Genomic DNA, 18,655 nt, shown 5'->3' with positions numbered 1-18,655 from the left:
AGTACCTGATCAGTGTAGGATAACTGCGATGATTTCGAGGAGGTAGGCTCCAAAACGAAGTGAAGGCAAAATTTTGGAGGGAGGTTGTAGCCACTACAACAATAGCATAGGATCATAGTTAACTTTATTAAATATGGAGATTCAATGTCACAAAAATGACATGTTGGTTTGGGTAAAAAAATTCCAACATTAGGAACTTGTCCCAACATTTGATTTCCACTCATAAACCTACTTCTTGGGATGTTCCTACCATTAGGAATGGAGTGAGAATTTGTTTGAAATTAAATATTTTGCTAGAATCTTTGTTTATGGGAAATTTTTGCATAAATGCCTCTTTAAACATATTAATCATATTTGGGATGGATGTGCTCCCCATGGGTATGCTAAAATATCTAATGAATCCACTCCCTATTAATGGTAAGGAGGTGGTGATGTGCCCTCGCTTTGAATAAGGATACTTGGAAAGGTGTAGGTGAAATCCCCACAAAAATATTAAAGTTAGGAAAAATAGGAAGTGCAGTGGTATAAAAGGATCACATCCAAAAGAGGAAGGAATACTACCCTAAGGACCATAGTTCATGGTGCATATTCTACTATTAGGTGTTATGGAGGGAGTTGTGGTAACCCTAATAGAGATCCCAAACATGGAAGAATTAGCACCTAGGATGGGTGTGCCTCACACAAGAAAACTAATAAACCCACCACTTATAATAGATATGGGGTGGTGGTACACCATATACTTGAAGTACTACTAGAATTATTTATTGCAACTTATTGATCTCTATGCATAAAATAAAAAACATGAAAGATAAGAGGGATTTGTGGGTTAGTAAGGGGATGATTATAGTTTGTTCCAAATATATTAGGGATTCCTTCAAGTTTGGTTGGTCCAAAATTACCCTGCATGAAGAGGATGGAACCACCTCAATGCCATTCTAATTCCTTATGCCTTTTCAAATGACAGTTATGCAAGGTTAGGTTCTTCTTGAAAATGTTCTTCCCTTACAAAATTGTCTAAAGTAAAAGTTTCTCCTATTGACTCACTTCACTATGGGGCCAAGTTGTTCAATCTTTGCTTGATATAGGTGGCTCCATGCTTTCAAGAGAAAGATTGTTGGTCTTTTGAGACCAATGGAGTGGTTGGTCAACCACTTTGAACTGAAGGACTCAACAAAAATAAAATAATATAGAATTTTCAACCTAATATTGTTTACTCACTAATTAGTAAGCACTCAACTAAAATTTTCCTAAGAAAAAAAACAAGCAGAATACTCTTCCAAATATAAATATAGAGTTGATTGAGTTTGTTAGCAATGAAAACTAATAACAAGTGGACAAAATTTGTACTTTCTATTTAAGAGTGTATAATGAAGTCACATTTATATTTTATGGGGGCCCAACTTTCCAAATGCATATGCACCATCCATATAAGAAAACATATATGATATCCATCTTTCCTCCAGGAAAAGAAGTTGATAAACAATCAAGCATTTTTATTTCTATTCAACTATGATCAAAAGTTTGGGACAATTACATTAAATATACACAAATTACCATTATATATATATATATATATATATATATATTTTTTTTTTTTTAAGTATTTTTTTATGGGGGTGTTGTTGTAAGTTTTGAGGTGGCAAGGCACTAGATCACATTGTCACTAGAAATAACTCAACTAGACATGATCAATTGCCCAGCTATGATAATTAACCTGCTTAGACTCGTGTTAGCATTAATGTGAATAAATAAATATGGTGGTTTTTAGTTCTATGATGCTCCTTGTCGGTCTATCTCCTCAGCGACTTGTTTCCTTCTTAGCAATGAAGTTTCTACGTGACACTCCTTTCTTAACAACCCTCCCCTTTAGCTCTTTCCTCTCAAGCTCTTTCAAGTTCATTGCATGGGGTCTAAGCTCTTTGTCTGATGTTTCAGAGTTGTTAACCTACTTAGGTGGTCTAAAAGTTTTCTCTTGGCTACATTCTCTTTAGTCTTTGGATCTTGGTCCTTTAACCTTGCATGTTGCTTCCTTTCTTTGTTTCCATGACTCATCAAGGAGTTAGATGTCAATAAGAAGGAGGGGAACGTGATTCTTTGAGGGGTTCACATTCAATCCAATGTGAATTTCTGCACTCGACTCTACCTCAGCGAGACCCCTTTAGAGGTGAAGAGTGAGCTCAACGTTGTGGAGGAGGTTGTTAGATAGGAATGAGATAACTTCACAGACATGAAATTGATGGAAGAACTCGTAGCTTGGATATAGGACACTAAATATACATGAGCAATGCAACACCAATACCTCTACACAATAATATTGTATTAGTATTTAAAGGCACTCCTTACTTAGCAAGGTTGGCTAAATCGCCAAACTACACAAGATCAAATCTAGATAAATGATGGATATCGAAGGTTGGCTAGCTTGTATTGAGACAAGTTTGTCTCTGAGGCTTAGACCCAAGAACAAACAAGGACACATGTCACCCAATTGAGGTGAAAACCTGGGTTTTCTAGTTTTTTATGTTGTAATCTTCTTTAGGAATTTTCACGAAGTCTAGGACTAAGTTTGATATTTAATTTTTATCAACTCTTAATTAATGTAATATGTATAATTTCATTTTATTTTAACTTTAACAATGCCATTGATTTTGTGACTAATTTGGTTCTAATCAAGGTCACTAATAGACAACCATGGTTTACATATAAAAATTTGGTAGAATATTAATAAATCTTCAACATAAAAAAGAAAAACTTTAATCATATAATTATGCAAATATTCCACTTTAAATAACTTTCTAAAAATTAAATAAATAAAAAATATTAAAAATTTGACATTGTACTAAGAATTTTAACTAGAAAGTTAAGTCCGGCTAGTTTCTGGATGGGCCTATCAAGGATCAAACCTTAAGGGGGTGGTTCTGCCTGCTTTAGGGGAGGAGACATGCTAAACAATCTAGATAATTAAGAGCTGGTGTGGCCTAGGCCGGGTACGATCCCTGGCTGACTTTGGGGAGGAGGCATGGTAAACAATCTGGACAACTAAGACCTGGTGTGGCCTAGACAGGGTAAGATCCCTGCACCCGGTTGATTTCGAAGACTTAGGGTCGTGTCAAACCTGGAGGATGAGCTTGACGATCAGGGAACTTATCAAACAAAAACAAGATTTCTAAGTGAAACAAAAGGTTTATTTATCTAGATTTTAAAATTACAAATGAATTGCTGTCTCCGTCAATTCGAAAGAATCCACGCAATCTGTTCAGACCTCTATTCAGTTCAGTTCCCCATCCTGTTACCCTATGTATAATGTTCATCCAATAAGCGATATTTATAATATACAACACCAGTATCTTTGACAGTCGACCATATATGTTCATGAACTCAAGTGCGAATTCCCCACGTCTGTTCCTGTGTGTCAGCTGGTCAGTGAATAGGCATACGCACTAACAAGGTACCTTTTGAAACGTTTCAACGACACTCTTACGTTTTGTCCATCCAGATACACCTTTTTCGTCTCCCACCATCCCTTTCTGTTTATGGATTCCGGGTCTGTAAGAACAGGATCATTCCTCTCATATCTTCCATACAGAGAACTCTCCTCTGCAACAATTTTGTACTCCATATATTTCACTCCCAATTTCAGGGCTGGTTGTCCATAATAAGTGGCAGCTGCCCAGTCCGTACCCAAAGGCACTATTTGTATAAACACAGAACCAGGCCTCATCAACAAAAAGTGTGTCAAGGCAGCACCGTGGACTCCCAGCATAACATCACACGAATTCAAAGCTCTGAACATCTCTGCCATTTCTGTTGTTGGTTTGGGATTTAAAACTTCCACTTGGAACCCTATTTTCTCAGCCAATTTCACTATTCCCTTCTGGTTCAGCAATACTCTCGATTTCCCCGAGAAATTATCACCAATTTGGGGTTCAAAGAACTGGGCACTAAAACGTTGCTAAAGTTCATAGACGCAGAATTACTGTTTAATCCATAAAGAGGAACAGTAGAGGTTTCGTTAATCAAGTTTGTAAATCCAGCCATAGGGCTTAATCTAGGAGGAGCATATGCCTTGTCAAGGAGTGACTGAAAGTCCCTAATAGTCCTACCATCTTTCATGAGCGATGAATCAACCGTTAACTCGTCATGAATCTTCATCCCAACAATCATCTCTGGAAAACAATGGACTCTCTTATCCCTCCTGAAATCAATAACTGGGTATTTGCTCAGCTGCCTCACAAGATCTTGGTATTTCATCATCCACCACTCATGGTATTCAAGAATGATGAACACAACTTCCCCCTGCAGATGTTGTGAAGTTATATAGAGAGGCAATAAACCGTCGTTGAATTCATGGTAAACATTTCCTGTGTACCCTCCAGTGGAGAACACCACTGCAGGCACCGAGTGCTGCACTTGGCACGAATTTTGTTGCTCGCTCTCATGATCTGTCCGGCTCAGTATTCTGAGAGTGACTTCATCAATCGTGTTCATGATACTGCTCTCCCATTTGCGAGTATAAGGTCTGATTTTCTCCTCCCTGGTAGTGTTGTTATTTTGGCTGTAAAGGAAAACAGAGGAAGATTGGGAGTGAGTTCGCACATCCCCGCTCAAATAACAGACGTCTGTCCGAAAGTGTGACCTATCGCAGCACAGAATTTCCCCGGTATTACTCCCAGTTTCATAATCTTTTTCTACACCTACACCTGTGAGAACAGAGTAGAATTAATATGCCCAAATTAGTTTCATCATCATACTTAACTTGCCTCTGAACTCATCTTAAGTAGTAAATGGGAGGTTATTTTACCGTCGATGAAAGAAGAACAGCCCACACTGCTGGGATGCAGGTTCGATTTTGGCTCGAAGGTCTCTTTCTTGATTTTTAATGGATGATTTGGGAGAACGATACGAGTTTGCAAACTTAGTTCTCTGGAGAGCGTTTCCTCGCCGCGGCCATCTGCAGCAGAGAAAATGACAGTTTTTTTAATAGACAAGTTATAGTTAATCATCCATCATAGCTGCAATTACTAAGAGAATATTCAGAAGGATAGGAAAATTTTCAAGAATGCTTACATAGCTCGATTATTGGACTAATCCAACTCATCCAGCCGAATACCAGGAAGAGCAAAACCAGAATTAACTTAAAATTGGACTTCGATTTCTTACTGCCCATCACAGCAGATTGCATCAATCCCCCTTTTTTGGAAGAATCATGAGTTCTCTGCTCTGTTTTCTCGCGCTCTGGCCCTGCAACTTTTGATCGATAAGTCATTAGGACAGATGATATTTATTTCTGTCTGATTCGAATATCTCAGCTATGTTTGAAAGGATTATGCTAAGCCTATGTATTCTTTTTTTCAGAAGTATGCTAAGCCTATGTATTCGGGATAAGCAGAAGCTGGAAACATAAACTCTCTCAGAAACCCGAAAGGATGAAGGAAAAGACAGTAAAATGAAGAAGCTCCCCGAGGTCCGCATAGATAAATCAGCGATCGCGGCCAGGGATTAGCATGAAATTGTCAAAGATAGTTATGCAATCAAGCACACAGCACAAGGAATCAGTCCATTAGAAAAGGAGAGACAATCGAACACTGCTAGTACTAAATGAGGAATTTCATTGAATGCAACCAATATTAAAGAGGAACAGGTTCAATATTTTGTTTTTTTACAGAAAGGTTGATTTATTGGATAAATTAGCGGTGGCAGGCTGGCAATGCTTTCCACATATAAAATCCTGCTACTTTCCATCTATAAATGGAAAACCGAGTGTGCCAGCCTGGGTATTTCTTTGAAGGTTGCTGTTTGGAGTCTGAGAAGAAACGGTAACTGTGAGAGGGAACGGTAACTGTAAGTAGCCGTTAGTGTACAGATTTACTTTTGCTTTCAGTGTCAGTGTTCAGACGTTGATATTGGAGCCTGCACCTTGACAGTCAAGTTGAAGATCACAGCGTTGCAGCACGATTTCTATCTCGATCTAAGCAGTGTCCAGTGTCTAAGTAAACCAACCTATCACATCAGCAGCAGCAGCCCATGAAGTCACACTTCAACGGCTGTGATGATCACCCGAACAAACGTCGTCAGAACTGAACTTAACTATTCATACGACCGACGCCAGTCGGAATATCTATAAAAGATTCCCAATCAACACGGTTTCAGCATGAACCGAATCAGCGATTTCTTCTCTGCACGCTATACTACATCGTTAGTTGCAATCTCGTAAGCAATAATGGATTTGTTTTATATTTTTGAAGTCATGGTGAATTGGTAATTGTGGGACTAGTTTGGGAAGGCCTATGTACTGAGAGTAATAGTTGGCATCTCTTCAAGAGTGGAGACTCTATAAGAGAGGGCCTATTCCTTAAGCCTGGAGACTCTATAGGAGAGGATCTACTTCTTAAGCCTACGATCATAAGTGCCTTTTTAAAATTTGAAACCAGATATGGGGAATAACTTCCTAATGAACCAAACTATCTGGAAAATACGGAAATAATAGTTTAATTTTAATATTTGAAAAAAAAACCTCATGTGGAGACTTCCAGTTTATTTTAAATATTTATTTTAAAAAATAATAATTTTAAATATTTTATTTTAGGATATTTTTAGTAATTATGAAATTATTAATGAAAATGTAATTTTATATTTCTTAAATTATATTTTTAAATATATAAATAATTTTAATATATTAATATATATAATCAATATTAATATTTACAATTTTATTTTATCTCGAAGAACAGTACTTTTAAATTTATATATAATTCAAAAATATGTATAATATTAATTATTGATATTTTTTTTTTATTTTTCATGTATCTTTAAGGAAAAAACAAACCTTCCTGAAAAAATAAAAAATAAAAAATAAACACTCTCTCCCACGTACCCTGAAACATTACGACGACAAATTTCTTACAGAAATGTTGCAAAGAGGGTAATCGCAAAGGGTTTAAGATTCAAGATAAAGACTTGGTTGTAACCAAAATAATTTCTGAAAAATGTATAATTTCTACCCATTCGTTTATGCCATTTTATTATTTTCTTAAACAAATCCTCAGAACAGTCACATTTTTTGGGAAAATAATATATATATATATATATATTTTTATGATTTCGAATTTTTTTGAAAATTTTATTAAATTTTTAGATTTTAAAAATCAAAATTATAGCTGTTAAATTTCAAGATTTTGAATGTTAAAATTTTTTTGAGTTTTTAAAGCTTTCAATTTTAATACTTGAAATGCTTAGCTTATCGTTTTAGTTTTCTGGAATATGTCATTTACATTAATTATTTTGTTTTTATTGTACCAAGAGGCACATTTTACAACCCTTAATGACCCCGATGTGTAAGTATATCACCTCCTGAAAAAAAATAATAAAAGTAATTTTTGCTAATGTCAATCAAAACATTAGCTTGAAGCTTAAATTATATATAACTTGAATCTTTAGATTATATATAATTTTTTAATCTTATTAACATGTTAAGATTAATTATTAAAATATAACTATGTATTATTATATATAATTTGAATGGATAATAAATTATCTCATCTCTTTATAGTTCCTTTATCATATAATTGAATTTGAATGGATCATATATTTTGCATAAATAAAAAAATTTACCATATTAAAAGTCCAAAACCTTATTTTTGGAGTGTGGAACTTGAAAAAAAATTTACATCTCAAGAGATTCGATCCCTCTGTCTAAGCTGAATTTATATCAACCATCCCTTGATCCTTCTGTCTAAACTGATTTTATATCAGCCAGAAATCAATCTTTCAAGTAACATTACTCTAACATATAACGATTTAATGATTTGGCATAAAAACCTAAAATGTGATTAGAAATTCAAAGAAAAAGATAAATTTTAGTTATTTAATTCATATAAAATTTGATTAAAAATTAAAAAAAATTGTAATTTTAAATTTATCTAATGAAAAACTATAATAAAAAATTGTGATTTCATAAAAAAACCACATTATCAAATTTTGAAAAAACAAATTACAATATGATTTTATTAAATTAAATAATTATGATAAATTTGAAAATAACAAAATTTACAAAATTGGTCTGTTTAGATGTTGTTCAAAATATTTATAAATTTTCTCAGAAGCTTTACCAATAATAAAAGGCCTAAGGATTTATGTGTTTTCAAGATATTTGAAAACAAAATTTACAAAATTGCTCTCTCTTGACGTTGTTTAAAACATTTATAATTTTCCTCTGAAATTTTACCAATAATAAATGGTGTAAACATTTATATGTGTTTTCAAGATATTTGAAAATAGTAATGTATTTTAAAGGTTTTTTTGTTTTGTTTTTTTTTTCCATTTCTTTTATAAATTTTAATTGGAAATTTTGTTAAAATTTTGAATTAAAAAATTTGATTAATTAAATTTAAATAAAATAATTAGTTTTTTAAAACTAATTTATATATTTATTTAAAAATACATTATAATTAATAAAACTAAATAAATAAATAATATATATATATATATATATATATATATATATATATTATTATATTATTATATTTTTATTAACTTTTATTTATATATATATATATATTTTTTTTTTCAGTGGAAAAATCAAGATGTATTATATTAAGGAGATATAATAATCATCATTACAGATGTCTCAGAGGAGACATTGCTAATGTGTGAGCATATAGCTAAAGCTGGTGAATGGATAGATACAATTAGATGTGCTGTAGAGGCCGCAATCAAAACAGCAAGATGCAGCGAAACAGTGTGCATATCTGTAATTCAAAAATACATGAAAGCTGTAGATGTATGCCGCAGAAGCAGACCAAAGGAGAATAAGATAATATGTAAACGAAGCATAGCTGCTTAAAAGGATCAAAAAGTGCTCTATGCCGTGGGGGGCATAGATCCTGTAATAGATGACAAAATAGAGAGCAGAGGTTTGTGTGAATCCTGGAAGAGACGGTGGTTTCTCCATTTCCAAATATGCCAGCATGTAAGGATGAAGAGAGCATGCCAAGCAGGGCACTGATTGCTCCACCAGAGGAACCCGTCCATAACAGATGCAAAGGATTGGTGAGGAAATCCGAAAATGAGTGAGAGCTCATACCAGATAGAAGAAGCAGCAGCGCATCCAAAGAACATATGATAGTTTGATTCATGCTGAGCAGAACAGAGGAGACACCTGCTCGGACCATACCATCCTTTTTTTTTGTAAAACCTCCCAAGTGAGATTTTATATTTTTATTAACTTTTATATATATATATATATATTATTATATTTTTATTAACTTGTTTTTAAAGACTCAGGGTCTCTTTCATGGTCATTGATTGGGTTCCCTGCATGTAACATACTATGATCAAGGAAAGACTGATTATTATCCTGCCGCCTCGAGGATAAAGCATCAGGTAAGTGAGTGACACTAATTAGTTACGTGAAATAATTTCATAGGTATTGATTTAATAAAGTTTAATTTTATATTTATATATATATATATATTTATATTGTTTTTTTTTTATAATAAAAAATTTAATATTTATTTTTGTTATTATTTGTCAAGTATTTGAACATTTCATATTGTGATTTGTAATCATTATTTTTTATTAATTTATACTTATTCTTATCATATTAATACTTTTTATACACTAATAATTATATTAAAAAAAATTAATTAAATATTTCAATTTTACTTTTAATAAATAAAATATTATATATATAAATATTTTTGGATTAAAATCTAAATTTTAATAAAATAAAATAAACATATAATTTTTATGAACTAAATAATAAATTAGTGTTATTATTATTTTTTTCAAATATAAATTAAAATTTATGTATTTTTATAAGCTAATAATTATATTAAAATAATTTTTTATTGAATATTTTAGTTCAAAGTTTAAGAAATAAAATATAAATATATAATTCTAGACAACTTTGATTTGGACGATTAATACATGACAAATGCTACTTGCCTTTAGTGTGACTTTTTGGAAGTTTTTCTGGTCTAGTTTCTCTAAAATCTGACAGGAATTTATTGAAATAACAAGTTTGATGGGTAACCCTTGCACAATTGAAGTGCCCTAAACGAGTTTAAATAACACAAATCAAATGTAAATACAAGAATAACATATTATAGTTTTTTAAAGCTATATTTGCATAAGCATTGAAATAAAGACATTACTTTTTAATTACAAAAACTTTACTTATCAATAAAATTCAAACTAACCAAATTTTAAACTTAACACTAATTTAAATTCATATTTTCATTATAATTTAACAATGTTTAAACTAATTAATTAAAAATTTCAGTTCACCCGCAAAAAAAATCACAAGAGAAACGGTACACCAAACCAAAAGCTAGTATGTAATCACCAGTGCGGCCCTACTCATCGTCCAGAAAAAGCATTATTATATTAGTACAGTACACGGTATTCATGGAGGGCAAGTGGGCTATGGTTCCTCGAATTTTGGTTACCACTTTCATGATCAGTTCCTGCATGCAAAATGTGTGTTAGCGAAATCAGAGAGAAATCCCGAGTGATTTGCGAGATATATGATGGAAAAGCCCGATACGTGCAAACAATGTCTGCTACTTGCGTGTCTCGGACTCCTCCAACGTTTTAATTTCGACTCTTTCCTTTTGTGCCAAAGCAGTCCGTTGGAAAAGTCGAACGAGACGTAATACTCTGCAGAGTTGTATTCATTCTAATATCCAGATATATTAAAGTACAATAAGAAGAAATAAAGTTTTGCAGAGGTCATTTTCCATACTAACATTTGACAGGCCTGTGCTTGTGTGATGTTCACTCCCGGTGGCATTTTGCAGAACATCTGCTGGTTGCACAATGCATCTGCACAGAAAGATTTGACTAGTCTTGAGAGCCTTTTGTCTCGATGTTGATGTTGTATCTCAGATTCTGATTGTCAATTAAGTACAATTCCCAATGGTTAAGAAATGTGTTCATCGCCTTGCCCTGGAAGCAACATAATGCAAATGTTCAAAATACAAATAATTTCTTTTCAGTTTTACCACGTCCTTGAAGGTTTAAAATATGGAGATTTTATTTTGCCAATTCATCCCAGTGCTAAAATCCATTTTTTAAAAATAATTCAAAAAGCATTTTAAAAAGAAACGTAAATTTTTTTTATATTATTTGTTGTTTATGAAGGACCATAAATGTTACAAAATTTCTAATGAAATGTCTCATTTATTTCGACTCATTAATCTCATTGGATGTTTAGTGAGCATGAGGTCTTTTATTGAATCATGAAAGAAAACTCAAAAGTCAACACTAAAATAACTCATAAGTCAACCCTCATTATTTGCCTTAAGCATTGAAAAACTAAAATAGTTTTTTTTGTTCTCTCCTTTATAGTTTTTCTTTTTGTTCTCTCCTTTATTCTTTACTATGGCTTACCCTTTCACAATATAAAATTTATTATATAAGTCAATCATTTATTGAAATATTCAACATCTTGAGTGTCACTTAATATAAGCTTTCAAGAGAACTTTAGTTACTTTATTTTTTTGAATCCGCAATTGAATTCATGTGTTATATACATTTTTTCTTTTTATCAATATGATCACTAGTATAATATTTAATTTCCATACTTAATGTGTTCAAATTCCATACTCTAACATAATGCCATTTTCTTTGTTATCTTTTGTAAGAAAAATCATGGCCGAACTTATAACATCGCAAGTTCCAACTTGGGATATTAAAAGATACCCTTAATTTGAATAGATATTGAAAATGTTTCCCAATATCCTTTTATTAGATATTGAAAATGTTTCCCAATATCCTTTTATTGAACACTTGGTCATCAAAGTACAACTATCTAATTAAAAAACTTTATTTTTATTAAATGTTTTATAAATCCATGTCTTCATGCCATTTTTGGTACTCCTTTTTATTTCTGCTCCTAATATCTAAATATGACTAAACTCTTATAAACCTGTAAATTATAATAATAGCCCAAGCATTGACATCCCAACATCGGGTATTCCACTATTGTAATATAGGCTTGATGTTATACCCTTTCTTTAGCCTAATACATTATCATGCATTCAATGAGGATGTTTATATATATGGATCATTATTTGTAGACTTAGAAAGGTAAGTCACTTCATGTCATAACTCTTGCTTTGTAAATTTTCATGGATATTTCATTAGATAGTTCATCACAATAGATATAATAAATTATACTTAATTCTGAAATCTATAATATGTGGGTTTATTTTTCTTTAAATTTTTCGATCTGTAAATTATTATTTATTGCATATGCATGCAAATTATAATTAGGCATAAAATAAAGAATGGTGAAATAAAAATTCAAAAACCACTATTTGATAGAAGATATAATTTGAGAACCCCTTTCAGGAGAAAACCTAGTTGGAAGGTGAGGCCGTGTTGATGGTGTTGGACCCACCAACATGTCAGGGGATCTCCCTAATAAGAAGTCCCAACTAGACCTCACACCGTTTGGAGTAGGAGTCTCAGTAGTATGTAGTATGGTATCACCTTGACTGTGGTTGCACACAAAGGTAAGTAAGATGTCCTTGTTGGAAGCAAGGGTGTGACCTTGCATCAACTCAAGGGAGATGCATGAAAGGCTCTAACACACGGAAGGGGGAGAAGAGTGCGCCCCTTAGAAGCTTAAGATAGTACGCAACTTGAAAGGAAACACTTGAGTTGAAAGACATCACAAGATGGAAAGAAGTATAGCCGACAATCCAAAGTGATTTGGCACCTCTATCCAACTCGTCATATAGCATGCACATCATGGTCTTGAGTGCATTCGAACCAACAACATACTGGTGCATAGTGTTTGTGCTCATTTACAAATCTGCGCTGGTGGCTATGCACATCAACTGCTCAAAGTACATGTGTAGCTCTAGTCGGACTTGGTTCTTCGCTTTCACCTCGATGATTGTGCTAATGGACGGGATCGCATGTGTGCACACAATGACATCCATGCTCTTGAACACTCGTGCATGTGAAGCCTATAAGTTGGTGATGAGTAATGGGAGTTCCTCATAGTTCCGAATGTGACTTCGAATGCGTGCCTTCAACTCCACTACCTTTGGCTTCATCATATTTGGCAAGTACAACGGGGCTTCCTTGTACCTCATTGTCCATATCTGCATGTGATCAACAACAAAGTGTATTTCTATCAAGATGTGTGCTCTCCTAGCATAATGTTGTTGCTAACCATTAAAATGGACAACTGACTTATGCACGGTGACGAACCTGAAGTACAACTTCCGCATGACTGTCTCGAAAGAGGATACTTCATCAAGTATTAATTTCTTCAACTCTGCTCCGGCGGATGTTGTAGCTTGCTCTTCTCCTTACTTGGCTACTTGCAACTCCTTAGCCATGCACTTGTTCTCAGCTATCAAGAATCTCACACTTGAGCTCATGGCTTCAGCATATGCCTTTGTAGCATCAACCAATGCAGTTGGATGTCTGTACACATTGAACATTATCAATCGTTGTTTCGGGTAAAATCACACTAGGGCTTTAGGTTAGAACCCCAACAGAACAGAGGCAGACTACAACAAGAAATACTCAAACAGCTCAGGCAAGATTCTTATATTATCAAACTACGTAAGAGTGACTATACCTGGATTTCCTTCGTTCGAGTTGGTCCCACAGGGTTCAGACCCTCTGCAACTCCCAATGTTCTTCAAACCTTAAAATCATTCAATTCGAACATACATAATAGTATAGAAGTAAATCATATTCACGAAATTGACTTTATATCATATAAACAAATGATTGATCATACATCAAAACAACATTCGTATATGAATTAAAACATAATTTGATGCATAGACATAGTTAATTTTATAAACAAGACATCATTTCTTTTATTGCAGTAAGCTATAAATAACATGGAGAGAATTCACCTGAGTCTTTCTCTGGCTCTAAGTGGAACTGTCCTCTGGATTTGTCTTATCCCAGCCTTCAACAATCTTGTTCCATCACCAACGCCATGATATCTCAAGCAAAAGGAAGGATATCTATAATCAAGGAAACAAGGGTTTCCTGAAGCTTGGGAAAGTGCATGAGGCACAGGGATTCATCAGACTCAGTCAGGGATAATCTTAGTATAATAACTCTATCTCTTTTCCTCCCCTTAAGGCCTTCCCATAGAGGTTTATTTATACCTCTCCTAATTAGTTTTCTAGTTGGGAAACAGTTGGGCCACAGGCAATAGGAGGTAGTCAACAGGTAAAACCCATGAACTCCGCCCAAAATTAAGGAAATTTAATTTTTTAAGTGTTTTAATACATATACGCGGGTTGGGTATTGATTGACCTACGTGTACACGCTTTTAGCTAAGGGAAAAGTAGCGTACAGGGAATAAAACATTGTTTTTTATATATTTGACCAAGTCTAGAATGAGGGGTTGCCCTAGGCAATAAACAAAGAATCATATATACCAAGAGTGGTAAATGGTGCTATAATAGATGCCCCCTAATATATGAGGTCGAAAGGGGAACATGATGGTTGAAATGTATTAAGTGTATGGAAAGAATCATGCCGAGACTGAGAAGGACTTCACTAGAATTCAGCCTGCCAAGCCATCAAAAGAGATCAGAAAGAAACTACTGTCTAAGGCGGGCATACCCATGCTCAGAGAAAGTAAAGCATGTCCGCATATCAAGTACAAGCGGATCCAATATGTATACTAGTATAAAGGAACTGAAAGTACATAATGGATCATCTGATCGTGATCGAAAAAGTACATGTCTGAATATCACATATAAGAAGACGATCAATGATGCTGAAGGATGAAGCTGATCACTGATGTCAAAAACTGATCCCAATAGTACCAAATGAACATGATGGAATAAAATGATACTACATCACAACTCGGATGCCAGCATATGAGATTTTGCTGTGTAGAACTGCAACATATAAGGTGGATGGTGTCAACTAGCAACAACAAGAGCAATTGAAAAGTGATCCAAAACATGTTGATGCAACCCGAGGTCTTCACCGAATGCTGTAGTACATTTCTACACAATGGGAATAAATGATCTGAGGTCGACCATGTGAGACATCGTTTGATTACAGGTCATTGATGTATACCGTTAACAAACACAAAACTACTTACTGATAATGATAATGAGAGTCAAGGTGCCCAATACAATCTAACAAGTGTGAAAGAATGAGCTGAAGTCGAACACTTGAAAGAATCTATCAATCAGGAGAAAATGATGGTTTCCCACTGACGATAGCGAAGGAATCTGCCACTGATGACTGCAAACCCCAAGGTACTGCCAAATGGACTCTAGATCTTTTTCCCAGAGAAAATGAGTTGTAGTTGATAGGAAAAGTTTCGCTAGAAGGAAGGCATTAAGGCATCCTTCATCAATCTAGCGCGAGTGTAACTCGTAGGCCAATCATGTGGAAGTTATTTGATGAAAAAGATGTAGTAACCCAACCGAAGCACGTTTCTGGCGTACACAAGATGTAGCTAGTGCACGATAGAAACCCTCTGAACCAACTAATAATGAAATCTGACACAGAGGCGAGGAATCCACCAATCGGGTCAAATGGAAACCAAGGCACTGCACGAATCCCAATGTGTGATAATGAAAGCTGATGTCGAACACAATGGAAACCACTCAATCAAAGATCCATGATAATGATCGATGCTGAGCACAAGATGACCTATCAATAATGAAAATAGGGCCAGGGTATGGCTTTAGATCTGCCCTCAGAGCAATTTGTCGTAGTCGATAAGGACAAGACCCGCTAGTAAGAAGTCAATGGAGATCTTCTCAAACCAACACGAGCAAAGGACCAATATAACTGATGTGATGACAAACATGACACTAGCAACTAGGGATGACCAACTGAAAAATAGGTCAAGAGACACCGTAGATAGGCCAACTTAGTTTTACTTCCCTTGAACAAAAGCACGACTCAATGATGACTATATGGCAGCATATGATAACTCTGTATAAGTTTGTCATGTAAGAGGCATAAGCAAACTCTCCATATGGTTGGAAGAGCTAACCAATCAGAGGAGTACTGACTCAATAAAAAGGTTAAGGTGCTCCTAAGTCAAACTAAATCCCACCCCAATGGAGGAGAGACTTTCTGTTGAGTGCCTTGTTCAAGGGCGACACGACTGACTCTAGATGCCAACAAAATATGGAAATGTCGTCCCATTCCTACCCTTTTTGGAATATATAAATATTTTTTTATCTTTTTCTTTAAGCTGGAAAAAGAATAAAAGAATGTTATAGTACAGTGGAAAGAACGAGTGTTAGAAAAACAAATGATCTAGTTCCTGGGAGGGGAACATTCCTATGCTCAATGCAAGGAGGTGAAACTGGTCAAGGTCACTCAAAGGGATGCTCTTTCCACGGGTAAAAGGATGCGTCAAGTTGCAGAAGCTCAGTGATTGCATGGTTGACTTTGCAAAAGACATGGTCAAATAAGTGGCTTAAACACGAGTCCGAGTGAAGCCGACTTAAGGCCAAAAGGTGAAAATAGTCAAAATTTAATGCAGCAGTACAACTCAACACAAAGGAGCCTTTAGGGTATAAGGCCAGAAATTACTACAGAAGAAAGGAGAATGTGTCTTCAACGCTTCAGTCATGGCGGGACTAAAGAGGACTCTTGAGCCTACTCAGTATAGCAGCATGGGCAGCCAATGTCAGCAAGGATCTAACTAAGATGCCCATGTAAAGGATGGCTCTACCATCGCATCATGATTTAAAAAAAAATGGCGAGTGAAAATGGTTTGCTAACCAAGATACAATGGGGTCAACCCTACGGCTAATGTATCGCTGAATGGAGGCTAGTATGCAAGATGCAGCGGAAAATGGTTTTCCCTAACCTAAATGCCAGTGAGAGAACGATATTTGCCATGACAGGTTAGCGGTCATGGGACCGAAACAACATCTCGAAGAAGTCTCCAAAATTTCTTGTAAAAACAACCCACTCTCGACAATCTAAGCTCACTAGTCAAAAAAATCCATGAGACAAAAATTAATTTTTGAAAAAATATTTTGCAATTTCAAAGTTATATAATGACTTTTGGACTCACAGTTTTTTCATTTGTGTTTGGAGCAAAGAGCTGTGGAGCAAAACTAAGCAAGCTTTCCTCTGAATAATTGGACCATTCGAATCACCCCAAAGTCTCCAAGTAATCCTCAAATCCTACTTGTAATGCTTTACGATAGTTTTTATTTTTATTTTCAAAGTGTTGACCGTGGGATACTATGCCCAAAAATTCAACTCTACATACACACGAGTTGGACGTGAGTAACCCGCGTATATGACGACTCTACACACAACCGTGTGTAAAGGGAACTCACGAGTACGCGAGTTAAAGTTTTAACATATAGATTAACGGTTGAAACTTCAATTTTTTGCTGGATGACTATCACTTGGAGGGAAAGAGAGCATACCGCCATAGATAATGAGGTAATGAATGACCAAAATGCATTGGATGCTCTGAGAGGCTGTGGCTTACTCAAATTCTTCAAAATGCCAAATATGAAAGCCAATATGCGCTTGCTAGAACTTTTGATCCACTACTAGAGCACAGAGGACGACGCTTTCATGATCGACCAAATGCCTCTATGGATTGAGGTCGAAGATATCTATTTCATTACCGGTCTCTCTTGAAGAGGGGAGGTCGTGCACTCGACAGGCAGGATGAGAGGTAGTCTTTCGATGGAAGACTATGTCCATATATATTGTCCTGGACATCCAGAGAAGATTGGAAGTCAAATTCCAATCAAACATGTGGAAAGTCTATCCTTGAGGATTTTGCTATTTACCATTGCACGGGTAAATGGGTCAGCTTCCCTGCATCAGGTGTCATGAGTATCTATGAGCCTGGCAGTGGAATGTCTTACCACAGTATTTGACTGGTGCACACCTCTTCTGACTAACATGAAGAGTCAATTGACCTCTATATAGAAGGGTCAAACGAAGAATTTTGGATATGGAACCATCTTGTGTTCATTCTTCTTCAAGAAGGTACCTAGGCTACGTCCCAAAGTATCAGTGTCCATCAGCAGCCCTAGAGATCCACGAATGGGTAGATGGGCAGACCTGATGAAGCACCTTGGGGGCGATGACGTGCCCAGAACAAGAAATACTCAAAAAACTTAGGCAAGATGCTTATATTATCAAACTACGTAAAAGTGATTGTACCCGGATTTCCTTCGTTCGAGTAGGTCCCGCAGGGTTCAGACCCTCTGCAATTCCTGATGTTCTTCTAACCTGAAAATCATTCAATTCGAACATACATAGCAGTGTAGAAGTAAAGCATATTCACAAAATTGAGTTTATATCATATAAACAAATGATTGATCATACATCAAAACAACATTCATGTATGAATTAAAACATAATTTGATGCATAGACATAGTTAATTTAGGAAACAAGACATCATTTATTTTATTGCAGTAAGCTATAAATAACATGGAGAGAATTCACCTGAGTCTTTCTCTGGCTCCATGCGGAACCGTCCTATGGATTTGTCCTATCCCAGCCTTCAACAATCTTCTTCCATAACTGACGCCATGATATCGCAAGCAAAAGGAAGGATATCTATAATCAAGGAAACAAGGGTTTCCTGAAGCTTGGGGAAGTGCATGAGGTAGAGGGATTCATCAGACTTAGTCAGGGCTAATCTTAGTATAA

At 35.1% G+C, this 18,655-nt stretch overlaps 1 pseudogene; it reads right to left on the bottom strand.

Annotated features, from left to right (window-relative positions):
• Positions 1-3,367: 3,367 nt before the first annotated feature.
• On the bottom strand, positions 3,368-5,263 carry LOC149179249 (xylan glycosyltransferase MUCI21 pseudogene; annotated as a pseudogene).
• Between the last annotated feature and the right edge of the window lie 13,392 nt (positions 5,264-18,655).

The sequence above is a fragment of the Pinus tabuliformis genome, chromosome 4_1 (genome assembly GCF_031772625.1).
Source record: "Pinus tabuliformis cultivar Carrire ecotype Pingquan chromosome 4_1, CPIR1, whole genome shotgun sequence".
Lineage (NCBI taxonomy): Eukaryota > Viridiplantae > Streptophyta > Pinopsida > Pinales > Pinaceae > Pinus > Pinus tabuliformis.
Note: the sequence above shows the minus strand (reverse complement) of the source record. Positions and strands in the feature narration are given on the sequence as shown.